The sequence below is a fragment of the Octodon degus genome, unplaced genomic scaffold (assembly GCF_000260255.1).
Source record: "Octodon degus isolate 3935 unplaced genomic scaffold, OctDeg1.0 scaffold00183, whole genome shotgun sequence".
Classification (NCBI taxonomy): Eukaryota; Metazoa; Chordata; class Mammalia; order Rodentia; family Octodontidae; genus Octodon; species Octodon degus.
This window is the reverse complement of record NW_004524759.1, coordinates 303,848-315,626: the sequence shown is the minus strand read 5'-3', so window position 1 is coordinate 315,626 and position 11,779 is coordinate 303,848. Positions and strand designations below refer to the sequence as shown.

Below are 11,779 nucleotides of genomic sequence, written 5' to 3'. Positions count from 1 at the left end.
CAAGATTGACTTATGACAGTCAGATGCAGAGTCAGATTAGGGAGCATGCAGAGGGTGTCTGCATAGCCCAGACTGAAGAATTCAGTCCCAAGGTCTGAAGCTCACTGCTGTGCTCCATGCAAGTCTCTGTTTGTCAGTTAATGGGTCTGTGATGGAAGACTGAAGACTCTGTGATGGCACTGAAGAGTCTGCCATGGAAGGCAAAGGATCTAAGCCAGAGGCCAAAGAGTCTGTGCTGCAAGCCAGGCAATGAAGTCCAAGCCAAAATGTTAAGACTGAAGTTTCTCCAAGAAGTGCAACATTGACTACTTCCTCAGCCCCTTTATATGGTCTCTTTGTGCTGAGTCACTCTAGGAGCAGAACCAATTATGCCCCAGGGTAGGACTCCCACCAGATAGACCTGTGCTGTGGAGTCATCCTGCCAAGTTGACACAATGTATCAACCACTACAATTCACCCCTTGTCAACTTGACATATTTTTAAACCAGTCTCCAAATACAGAGGTATACGTACAATTATGCCTAACATTGTTATAACTATCCTGTGTACAAATGGAAATGTGCTAATACCCTTACTCAAATAGAAGGTAAGTTTTCTTTGCTTATGCTTCAACATTAATACAAGTTTGATAATCTAAAATCTTGTACTAAATCTATCTATATTATATTGTAACAGAACCATTTAGATTAGTAAAGTAGTACAGTTATAATCCCCTTTTCTGTAACTGATCATGGGATTGTAGCTGGTATTTAGAGCTACCTTCTAAATATCAGCTGTATTCCCTTGGCCCTCAACAAGTACCTCAGCAGGTCTAGGTTCTTTCACTGGTGGAGTGACCCACACCTTCATTCCTGAAGGCTCTGATCCATTTATCATCATGCCTTTATTAGATTGTTGCAATTTTCCATTGACTTTAATAACAGGGCATGGCAATACTAAGAGGTGCACCAAGGGATCTGCACTCCATATATATTCTTCCTTTCTTCCATTTTGGAGTAATAATACAATTTCCCTTGATAGTCTGGGTCGATCACCCCTGACAGCACTCTGACTCCCTTTATAGCTTGTTTCCTCAGAGGCATGAGGAGATCAAAATGACCACGGGGAAATCTTAGCTTCCAGTTCAATGGTATCATTGCTGTGCTTCCTGGTAAGATCCTTCCCCCACCCTCTGGGACTAGGACTTCTAGTCCAACAGAACATAAGGTTGTGGGGTCAGGAAGCAAGAATTTTGCTAGTGGATCACTAGGAGTAATGGTCAGTGGTACCATTCCTATTCCCACCCCTTCATTCCTGGACCCATGAATCCTGGCTATGGGAGATACAGTACCATAAAGAGGTGTGCTTATTCAAAGCATATACAGCCTTCTGAAGTACCTTACCCCAGCCCTGCAAGCTATTGCTACTTAGCTAGCACTGTAACTGCATCTTCAAAAGACCATTTCACCTGTCTATCAATTCAGCTGCTTCTAGATGGTAAGGAACATGATAAGACCAATGGATTCCATGAGCATGAGCCCACTGCTTCACTTCTTTGGCTGTAATACATATTCCTTGGTCAGAAGCAATACTGTGTGGAATTCCATGGTAATGGGTAAGGCATTATGTAAGTCCACGGATGGTAGTTTTGGCAGAAGCGTTATATGCAGCAAAGGCAAATCCATATCCAGAATATGTTTCTATGCCATTGAGGACAAAGCACAGTCCCTTCCATGATGGAAGTGGTCCAATATAATCAACCTGCCACCAGGTTGCAGGCTGATCATACCGGGGAATGGTGCTATATTGGGGACTTAGTGCTGGTCTCTGTTGTTGGGATATTGGGCATTCAGCAGTGGCTGTAGCCAGATCAGCCTTGGTGAGTGGGAGTCCATGTTGCTGAGTCCATGCATAGCCTCCATCCCTGCCACCATGACCACTCTGTGCATGGGCCCACTAAGCAATGACAGGGAAGGTTGAAGAAGGAGGTTGGCTACTATTCACAGACTGAGTCATCTTATCCACTTATTAAAGTTCTCTTCTGCTGAAGTTGCCTATTGATGAGTGTTCACATGGGAAACAAATATTTTTATATCCTTATGTAGGATATCCATATGTAGAGGTCTATCCACATACCTCTTCTCCAAATATCTTTGTCACCAATTTTCTAATCATGCTCCTTCCAAGTTTCTGACCATCTGGCGAAACCATTGACTACAGCTAATGAGTCAGTATATAGTCACACATCTGGCCTTTTGTTTCTCCAGGCAAAATGCACTACAAAGTGAACTGCCTGAAGTTCTGTCCACTGTGATTTCTCCTCACCATTGTCCCTTAGTGACGTCTCAGAAAGGGCCTGTATTGCTGCAGCTGTCCACTTGCGGTTGGTGCCTGCATAACATGCAGAGTCATCTCTAAACCAGGCCCTAGTCTTCTTGTCCTCTGACAGCTGATTATATGGTACACCCCACAATGCCATAGGTACATGCTGGGAAACAGGAGGCAATATAGCAGGCATAGAAGCCCAGGTATCTGGGCAACTTCCTCATGTAACATACTTGTCCCCTCTGGACCTGCCCTGGCTCTGTCACAAATATGCCACTTCTTGTTGCTGTGTACATCGAACCTTATGACTTCATGTATCTGATATACCCAGGCCATGATTGGCAGCTCAGGTCCCATGGTGACCTGGTGTCCCATTGTCAAGTGTTCAGTTTCCACCAAGGCCCAGTAACAGACCAAGAGCTGTGTCTCAAAAGGAAAGTAGTTGTCTGCAGATGATGACAGAGCCTTGCTCAAAAATCCTAAAGGCCTCTGCTGCAATTCACCTATGAGGGCCTGACAGAGACTCCAAACAGCATCCCTAGCTACCACTGACACTTCAAGTACCATTGGATCTGCTGGATCATATGGTCCCAGGGGCAGAGCAACTTGAACAGCAGCCTAGACCTGATGCAGGGCTTTATCCTGTCCTGGACCCCATTCAAAATTAGCAGCTTTCTGAGTCACTTGGTAAATGGGTCAAAGTAAGACACCTAAGTAAGGAATATATTGTCTCCCAAATCCAAATAGGCCTACTAAGCACTGTGCCTCCTTTTTGGTCATAGAGGGAGCCAGATGCAACAAATTTTTTTACCTTAGAAGGAATATCTCTACATGCTCCACACCACTGGACTCCTAGAAACTTCACTGAAGTTGAAGGACCTTGAATTTTTGTGGGATTTATCTCCCATCCCCTGGCTCTCAAATGCTGTACTAACAAATCCAAGGTGGTTGCCACCTCCTGCTCACTAGGCCCAATCAGCATGACATCATCTTTTTTTTTTTTTTGCGGAACTGGGGATTGAACTCAGGTCCTTATGCTTGCCAGGGAAGTGCTTATTCCACTGAACCATCTCCCCAGCCCTGACATTATCAATGTAATGAACCAGTGTGATATTTTGAGAAAGAGAAGAGTGATCAAGATTCCTATGAACTAAGTTGTGACACAAGGCAGGAGAGTTAATATACCTTTGTATTAAGACAGTGAAGGTATATTGCTGGCCTTGACAACTGAAAGCAAATTGTTTGTGATGGTCCTTATGTATAGGTATGGAGAAGAAGGCATTTGCCAAATCAACAGCTGCATACCAACTACCAGAAGATGTTAATCTGCCCAAGCAAGGAAACCATATCTGGTACTGTAGCTGCAATTGGAGTCACCATATTCAGCATATGGTAATCTATTATCATTCTCCAAGACCCGTCTTCTGCATAGGCCAAATGGGAAAAATTAAAGGGAGATGTGGTGGGGACCATCACCCCTGCATCCTTGAAGTTCTTGATGGTGGTACTAATCTCTGCAATCCCTCCAGGAATGCGGTACTGCTTTTGGTTCACTATTTTACCAGGCAAGGGTGACTCTAATGGCTTCCATTTGGCCTTTCCAACCATAACTGCCCTCACATGACAGGTTAGGGAACCAATGTGAGGATTCTGCCAAGTACTAAGTATATCTGAAGTATACACTCTGGAACAGGGGTTATAGCTACAGGATGGATTCAAGAACCTGTTGGACCTACTGTGAGTCAGACCTTTGCTAAACCTTCATTGATCACCTGCCCTCCACAGGCCCCTACTCTTGCTGAAGGGCCATTATGGTGTTTTGGTTACCCTGGAATCAGTGTCAGTTCAGGACCAGTGTCCAGTAGTCCCCAAAATGTCTGATCATTCCCCTTTCCCCAGTGAACAGTCACTTTGGGCAAAAGGCCATAGGTCCCTCTGGGGAAGGATAGGAGAAAGACTGACTATACAAATTATGGGAGCATTAGGATCCTTCCCCAAGGAGACTTGGCCTCACCATCATTCAAGGGGTTCTGGGTCTGTAAACTGGCTCAAATCTGGGAACTGGTTGAAAGACCGTGATTGCCTATTACCATGATTTGAAGTAGGTCTCTGTTCTTTTGCCCCATTATTTTTATGATCATATAAATCTAGCAAAAATTTTGTAGGCTTCCTATCTGCTTTGTTTTTGGGAACACCATGACTAATCAGCCAATGTCATAGGTCTATGTGTGTCAGATTATTGTAGTCACTGTTTTGCTTCTGCCATCCATGGTGATTAAGTACTGCTGCTTGATCTCTGCCATTCCAGGATCCAATCAAGCCCATTGCCCTTAAATTTCCTTTCAGTGGTCCCCACTGTAAGGTCTGACATGCAAAGAAGATCAATGACAGGGCTTTTCAGGGATGCTGGTGCTCCCCTCACAAATCTGTTTCTCAAAGTGTTAGTAAATGGTATGCTTTCAGGATCATCCCGATATGAAGGGTTAGGCTTAACATGACAGATCCACTCCAGCATCCCCATTTCCCTAAGCCTCTGAATCCCTTCATCATTAGTAAACCATGGAAGATCAGGCATCTCTAACTCATTCACAGTGGGTCATCTTTTGAGCCATACTTCTGTCAACCAGCCAAATAGACTGCTAACACCTTTTTGTACTTCATGAGCTGCTACATTGAGTTCAGAATCCCTACTTAATGGGCCCATATCAACAAACTCAGCCTGAGTTTGTTGCTAAAACTCATAACCATTTTTGCCACCATTATCCCACACTCGTAAAATCCATTCCCATGCCTGCTCATTAGGCCTCTGTTTATAAGAGTTACAAAACTCAAGAAGGCCTTTGCGAGAATAATGGATATCTTCACGATCACATTATGTATCTTGCCCTTAGGCAATTTCTGTGATTGAAGACTGATTATGGGCCTAGGGGCAAAAATGGGTGCTGGGTGCTGAGGGTGGGTCCTAAGAAGTCACAGCATTATCCTGTTTGTTCCACACAGGATTGGTGTCTCCAGATATTTTAGGAGACACTAATACTGCAGAGGATGAAGGCAATGATTCCTCTGCCACAGTGGGCAGGGAATGCTCTTCCTCAGGCAAAATAATCTCATTAGCATCTAAAAACTCAGCATCCTCAACCTCCTCAGGATCCTCCCACACTTCTCCATTCCAATTTATGGGATCCCATTCTTTCCCAATCAGTGCCTTCTCCTTTGCTTCAGATATCCTTTGAGGCTGAGCATTTAATTTACATTGGAGTTCAGTCATTCTAATTATGAGAGACTGCCTTTGGGTTTCTGCAATCTCAGCCTTGTGGCTAAAAGAAAGGAGATTTTCTGTCAGGACACACTTAGAGACTTTTAAATTTTTTGTCTGGGTCTGAAGGCGGGAAATCAAATCTGTGAGCTCCTTATTTTCATGCAAAAGTTTGTCCATTGAGGCTAAGACCAACCAACCAGCATCATTATATTCCCTACTCCACCAAAGATGCTCAAAATTTTTATGTGTGGAATCAGTAAATTCCTGACATCTCACAAGTGGTGAATTAGGATAATCAAATGGATCAATATGACATATTTCTTCAAACAATTCACACCAAGGAGTATCAGTATGGTCCTCAAGATCAGGAGAAACCATGGTGTCTTTAGGTCTCATCAAATCTCACAACCAACTCCAGGAACTCTTAAAGCCATTTAAAAATGCCATCATTATATTTTGTTTCTCTAGAGCCATTCCCGGTACCATATTCTGTATTGGTCAGTGTTTTGCTTAGAGGAACAGATGTAATACAAGGAACAGACATTAACACAAGATATACAATATATAAGGAATTACAAGATTGGCTTACGAAGTCAGCCACAGAGTCAGATAAAGGAGTGTGCAGAGGGCGTCTGCACACCCCAGACTGAAGAATTCAGTCCCAACATCTGAAGCTCACTGCTGTGTTCCATGTAAGTCTCTGTTCATCAGCTAATGGGTCTGTGAAAGAAGACTGAAGAGTCTGTGATGGACGCTGAAGAGTCTGTGATGGAAGGTGAAGGATGTGCAGGAGATCAGAGTCTGTGCTGTAAGCCAGGTGATGAAGACCAAGCCAAATGCGAAGACTGAAGTTCCTCCAAGAAGTGCAACATCGACTACTTCCTCAGCCCCTTTATATGGTCTCTTTGTGCTGAGCCACTCTAGGGGCAGAACCAATTGTGCCCCAGGGTGGGACCCCCTCCAGCCCGCACCATGCCCTGCAGTCATCCTGCCAAGTTGACACAATGTATCAACCACTACACCCTCCTAGCATGGATCCTCTCTACCTTAGGGTAAAGGCTGCTTCCCTAGGGCAATCCTGTGCACCTTAGGCTGTAAAATTGCTGAGACAACTTCTAAACTCAAGTTGACACAATCATCCACTATATTCCCTTTATTTACAAAGACTGAAAGGAGGTAGCATACAAGATGGAAACTAGAATTCCTTCAAGGGAGTTGAGAGACATGTAACTCATGACAAGAACCAGTACATGTAAGCTTAGACTCAAAGCCCCACTAATCATCCTTACAACTAATCAAGGGATGGCTCAAGTCTACATGGTAGAGGGCACAATGCCCCCTGTAGTGCACAGAGAAAAACAATAATAGGTGGGCCAAGCCCAACAGAATCTTTAAGCAATTTACCTATAGGACTCAGTCTGTGACAAAGGGTCCCAACCTTAGTGTTGGCTAGCATACCCCACCCATCTTAGGTAACAATGCCAAAGCCAATGTATCACTCATGTGCTTGCCACCTTCTTTTCACTTAGATCAATTTAGCTCCCCTAGAGTTGGAGAGAAGCACAGCCAGTAAAAATAGTTGTATATTTTGAAGATTATAAGTAAGATATAACCACAACTGATCCACAGGTCCTCTCCTACCCATGCAAAGTCAGAAGCATTAGCCCCACCAACTGATTATCTTCAGACAACCATTAAAACAGGCATGCTTGCCAGAGATATATCTTATGCACTCAACAAATAAATACTGGACACTCCTTTGTGAAGAAGGAGTTAACTTTCTTTCTGGTTGGGTTGCTTTTGACTGCTGCCTAGTGGCTGCTCATGGTAAGATCTTCCATAGTCTGGTAATTTTTCCTGGTGTCTGCTTGTTTCTCTTGACTGGCTTTCCGAATGGTTCATTGTGATAAACCCAAATGTACTTTCCATTCTTTTTGTACAGTGAGCAAGTTGCAAGCATGTTTCACATGGCAAGTGAAAAACAGCTACACTCACCGAAGTACACAGACAAGTGTGCTCGTTGTAATTTTGTGCCAGCAAAAATAAATGTATAGCACTAAAAGAAAAGTGCTAGGATAACAAAAAGGCAAAAATCACTGCACATAAACAGCCCACAGAATTAAATGATGTGCATTTACATCTAGATACCTTCTACTAACTCCAGGTAAAAGTGACAGAAATGACTGGCCAGGTGCTGAGTGAGTGTTGGGCTCTCAACATGCATGCCTATCCCTGAATCCATTCTCATCTTAATTACATTAATGAAATGTAGTGCATATTTTTTATCTTTCATTGGTTTTAAATAAGTTAAAGGTGACAGGGTCAGGCCAGGGTATTCAGTATTATGTGCTTTTACCTGGTTCCTCAGAGGTTACCTGGATTTATTTTTGTTATATTATTTTCTTTATTTATTTTTTGTGAGACTGGGGATAGAACTCAGGCCTTGTTACTTGCTAGGCAAATGCTTATTCTACTGAATTATCTCCCCAGCCCTGTTATATTGTTTTCAACCTGTCTTAGGACAATGGAATGAGAAATGACTATAGGGTTCTGCTTACACTAAAATGGGTCAAGGGGAGTTAGTCCTTCAGTGCTATTATTCTTACTGTGCAGTTTCAGTATCATCTAGAAATAATACTAAGTAGATATGTTTCATCAGCATTGCATGATGAGGAGGCTACTGGAGCTCTCTGCTCCACCTTCTGTTTTTATGGAAGGATCTACAGTGTGTCCAGGGTCTCACTACTAGATCTGACTCATGGTGATCCTCCTGTTTACAGCCTCCCAAGGGCTGGAATTACAGGTGCATTCCACCATTCCCTGTCTCAATTTCTGTCTCAGCACATCCCTGGGGGTGGGGCTGTCGTAGCAGGCCTGGGGATCAAACCCCCAGCCTCTGCACTTGCTTGCAGGTACTTTAATCTGCTGAGCTATTTGGCCAGCGCTTGCTCCACCTTTCAAATGAAAAACAGGAAAGATCAACAAATTGAAGACCCAACAGAATACTCTATATAAATATAGCACTCAATGAAGGTCCCTGGCCAAGGAGCTCCCCTTTTGTGTCAGGACTGTACCTTCTAATGCACTGTGTAATAGGAGGTTCCTTTTCTCTGCTATTTGTGAACTATGTGGGATTAAGTCCTGCTGAGGCTTCTATAAGAGCCAATTTGTAGTTTGCCATTGTAGGAATGTTTGTTTCATAGAAAAGTTTGAAGAATTTTTAATCTGTTAGAAATATTAGGGTGTGTGTGGAAAGTTCTGTTGTGACTTATTCTGCATGAAAAGAATTTGTATTATGTCCTGGCTTTTCAGAAACATGTTAGTTACCATGACTTACAAAAGAATGATTTTATTGTGATATAAACATGGCCTGTATAATAAAAAGTTCCCTCAGATTTCATGTGTCTGCTTCAAAGAAGATACTATGGAGTGACTTCAGCCATGATAATATGCATATCTGCTTTATTTAAACATTTTGGGATTAGTGACACATGCAGCAAAAGCCTTCTGTGCTCCTTGACCATGCAGCAAACCAGTTGGACTGCATTGGTGAATGGTTTATTAGGGTTTAAATCCTCTCTTCTTTTGGCTAGCAGATCTTAATTTATTTTAAGCTTGTAACACAAGTGTCATGTCTTGTGGAGATTCCCTCCAGTTTCTTGTTATTCTTAGCAAAGAATTGAATCACACACACTGAAAAGAATGTGAAGGTGTACATTTATTGAAGTCGTAACCAAGTGTGTAGTCTACAGAATGAGTGAGGGCCACTGGAAAGTCTCACTATTGTCCCAAAGATAAGGCAAAAGAGTTTTTGTTTTTAAATATTTTGGTTTGGCTTCTCTCTTATTTAAATAGGACACTTGGACAGCCATCGTATCCAACACATGATGTAATGGCAGATTAGAAGTTGCTCTCCAAATGTTGCCAAGTTTGAAGTGCTCACCTCTTGGTTTTCAAGTTTTTCTCATCTTGAACAAAGAATTAAGTAAGACAAACAAAAATGAAGACAAAGTTTATTTGAAAAGTGAAAAACTGGCTACAGTTTACAGAAGTGGGAGCAATTGACAAGTTTCTGTTTGTTAGATATAAACCTGATTAAAGTGCACTTGAGATGTTCCTTACTATTTTTATGAGAAGGAATGAAAAGTTCATACAGAAATAGCATGAGCTCCAACTGGTTTCTGTGAAAAATGCAACCCAGGACCTCCACACAGCCACACTCATACGACACAATGGGCCAATGACTATCTTAGTGGTCAGACTTCCCAGAAAACAGTGGAACCATTTGGATAATCAGTTAGGCTTCTAACGCAGAGTTGTAGTTGGTGAAACACAATTTTCTAGGCCCTTTTATTGCCACAAACTACATGGTACTATATAGGCTTAACTGCTATTCACAAGAAAAGTCTCAGGAAGGCACACTCTAAGTTTGTAATGCAGATAGATAAATACTCCACTGAGCATAGCATGGCTTCCAAAGTAGAGCTGCATTATGTGCTCACCTTAGAAGACAAAAGGCATGCCACTCTCTCTCTGTCTCTCTCTGTGTGTTTCTCTCTCTCTCTCTCTCTCTCTCTCTCTCTCTCTCTCTCTCTCTCTGTTTTCTTTCTATTCTCTGTCTGTCTGTCTGTCTGTCTGTCTGTCTGTCTGTCTGTCTTTTGATATTTTTTCGGTCAATGAGCTTTAAGAGGAAGTACCAATTTTCTTTGGATTATGTTACTAGTGTGCCCCCTTGCCACCAGTGAAGCAGGATGAATGGAGTCTGGGGAGAAGATTAGTCATTCATTGTATACTAGGGCCATGCTTGGAATCCTTGCCATTCTGGTCTTCTAAAAGCGTACTGCTTCTAATGTCATATCAATTACTGCTATACTCTCAAGTGTATGTTTTTTTTAAAAAGGTAACAAATGAAAACAAGAGATGAGAAAAAATTGTAATAGGACTGTCCTGCTACAATGTTGCATATGGTTAGATTTCTAAATTTCTGTGTAAAAATTTGTAATTGTTTATTTCTATTGTTTTACTATTTTTTTCACATTCTGTATGAATTTAAATTTAGAATATCAATGATTGATGGAAAATACCTGTTCCATGTTGTCTAAGGAATTTGATATTCAGACAGATACTGATATTAAGTGCAACAGCATATGTTTTAGGGTAATAATATCATTAAATTTCTCATCTGGAGGGTTAACAACTTATGTTTGCACATCAGAAAATTATAGCAAAAGAAGGGCTGCAAGGATAACCAACATTTTGACCCTAACCCTTCAAGGTCAGTGAGGACTCAGACATAACAGAATCTGTACTGTAACATCCTGTAACTCAGTGGTGTCCCAAATTTTCTGACCAAGGAGATTATGGGGCCACAGAGGAAAGTGACTGATGATGTAGAGTGTGCCTAAGGAGAGTCACCTGGAGAGAAAACATTCTCTCAGGCTCTCACAAAGAGCAAATTGGTCATGCAATGGCTGTGACTCATCCACATGGTTAACACTGACAAAAGATCTAGAAACTGCTGTACAGGGTTTCAGGGTAAATCCTGAGGGGATTTGACTGACCTTGTCAAATTCAAAAGTTACATTTTTTGTTATATAGGTCTTGCTTTATCTTGGTGTTAATCATCCAGCAGAAAAGTATAAAAATGAGATATAAAAAGTGAAGCCATATTAATATGCTGAGCCGTAAAAGGCCCAAGTCAACAACTTCTGACATAGCTAGTCATTCAGATAACCCACTACTATTATAGACTACTGGACTATATTGGATTACTCTGCTGAATTCATGGATGTACAATATATGGATGGCAATGGAATACCCATCTCTGACAAAAGTAAACAAAAAAGGAGGATATAATTGGAGGACTATTTTGTAGTAAAAAATACATACATATGTATCTGTATATACAAAATAGTTAGCATAGATATACAGCTACTTTCTCTTAGTTCTTTGAGAAGAAAGTTTTGAGCTAATAGTGTTTAGATAAGATATCATTTCTGCATCTTGTACTATGATTAACTACTACAAAGAAAACAATATGCAATGTGTTAATTATTGTAATTGTCCTACTAACCTGTTTTATTTTTTTTTCAAAGTTTTATTGACAAACAGATAGCAATGAGACAGTTTCAAATCAAATCGGAAGGACAGTTTCAACAAATAATACACTGCATATATTCTTCTTAGTGGTTAATTGCTGTACAAGATGCGGACTTG

The 11,779-nt window shown here is 41.5% G+C and overlaps 1 pseudogene; it reads right to left on the bottom strand.

Moving 5' to 3' along the window:
* Nucleotides 1–703: 703 nt before the first annotated feature.
* Nucleotides 704–4,879, bottom strand: LOC105743882 (annotated as a pseudogene).
* Nucleotides 4,880–11,779: the final 6,900 nt, after the last annotated feature.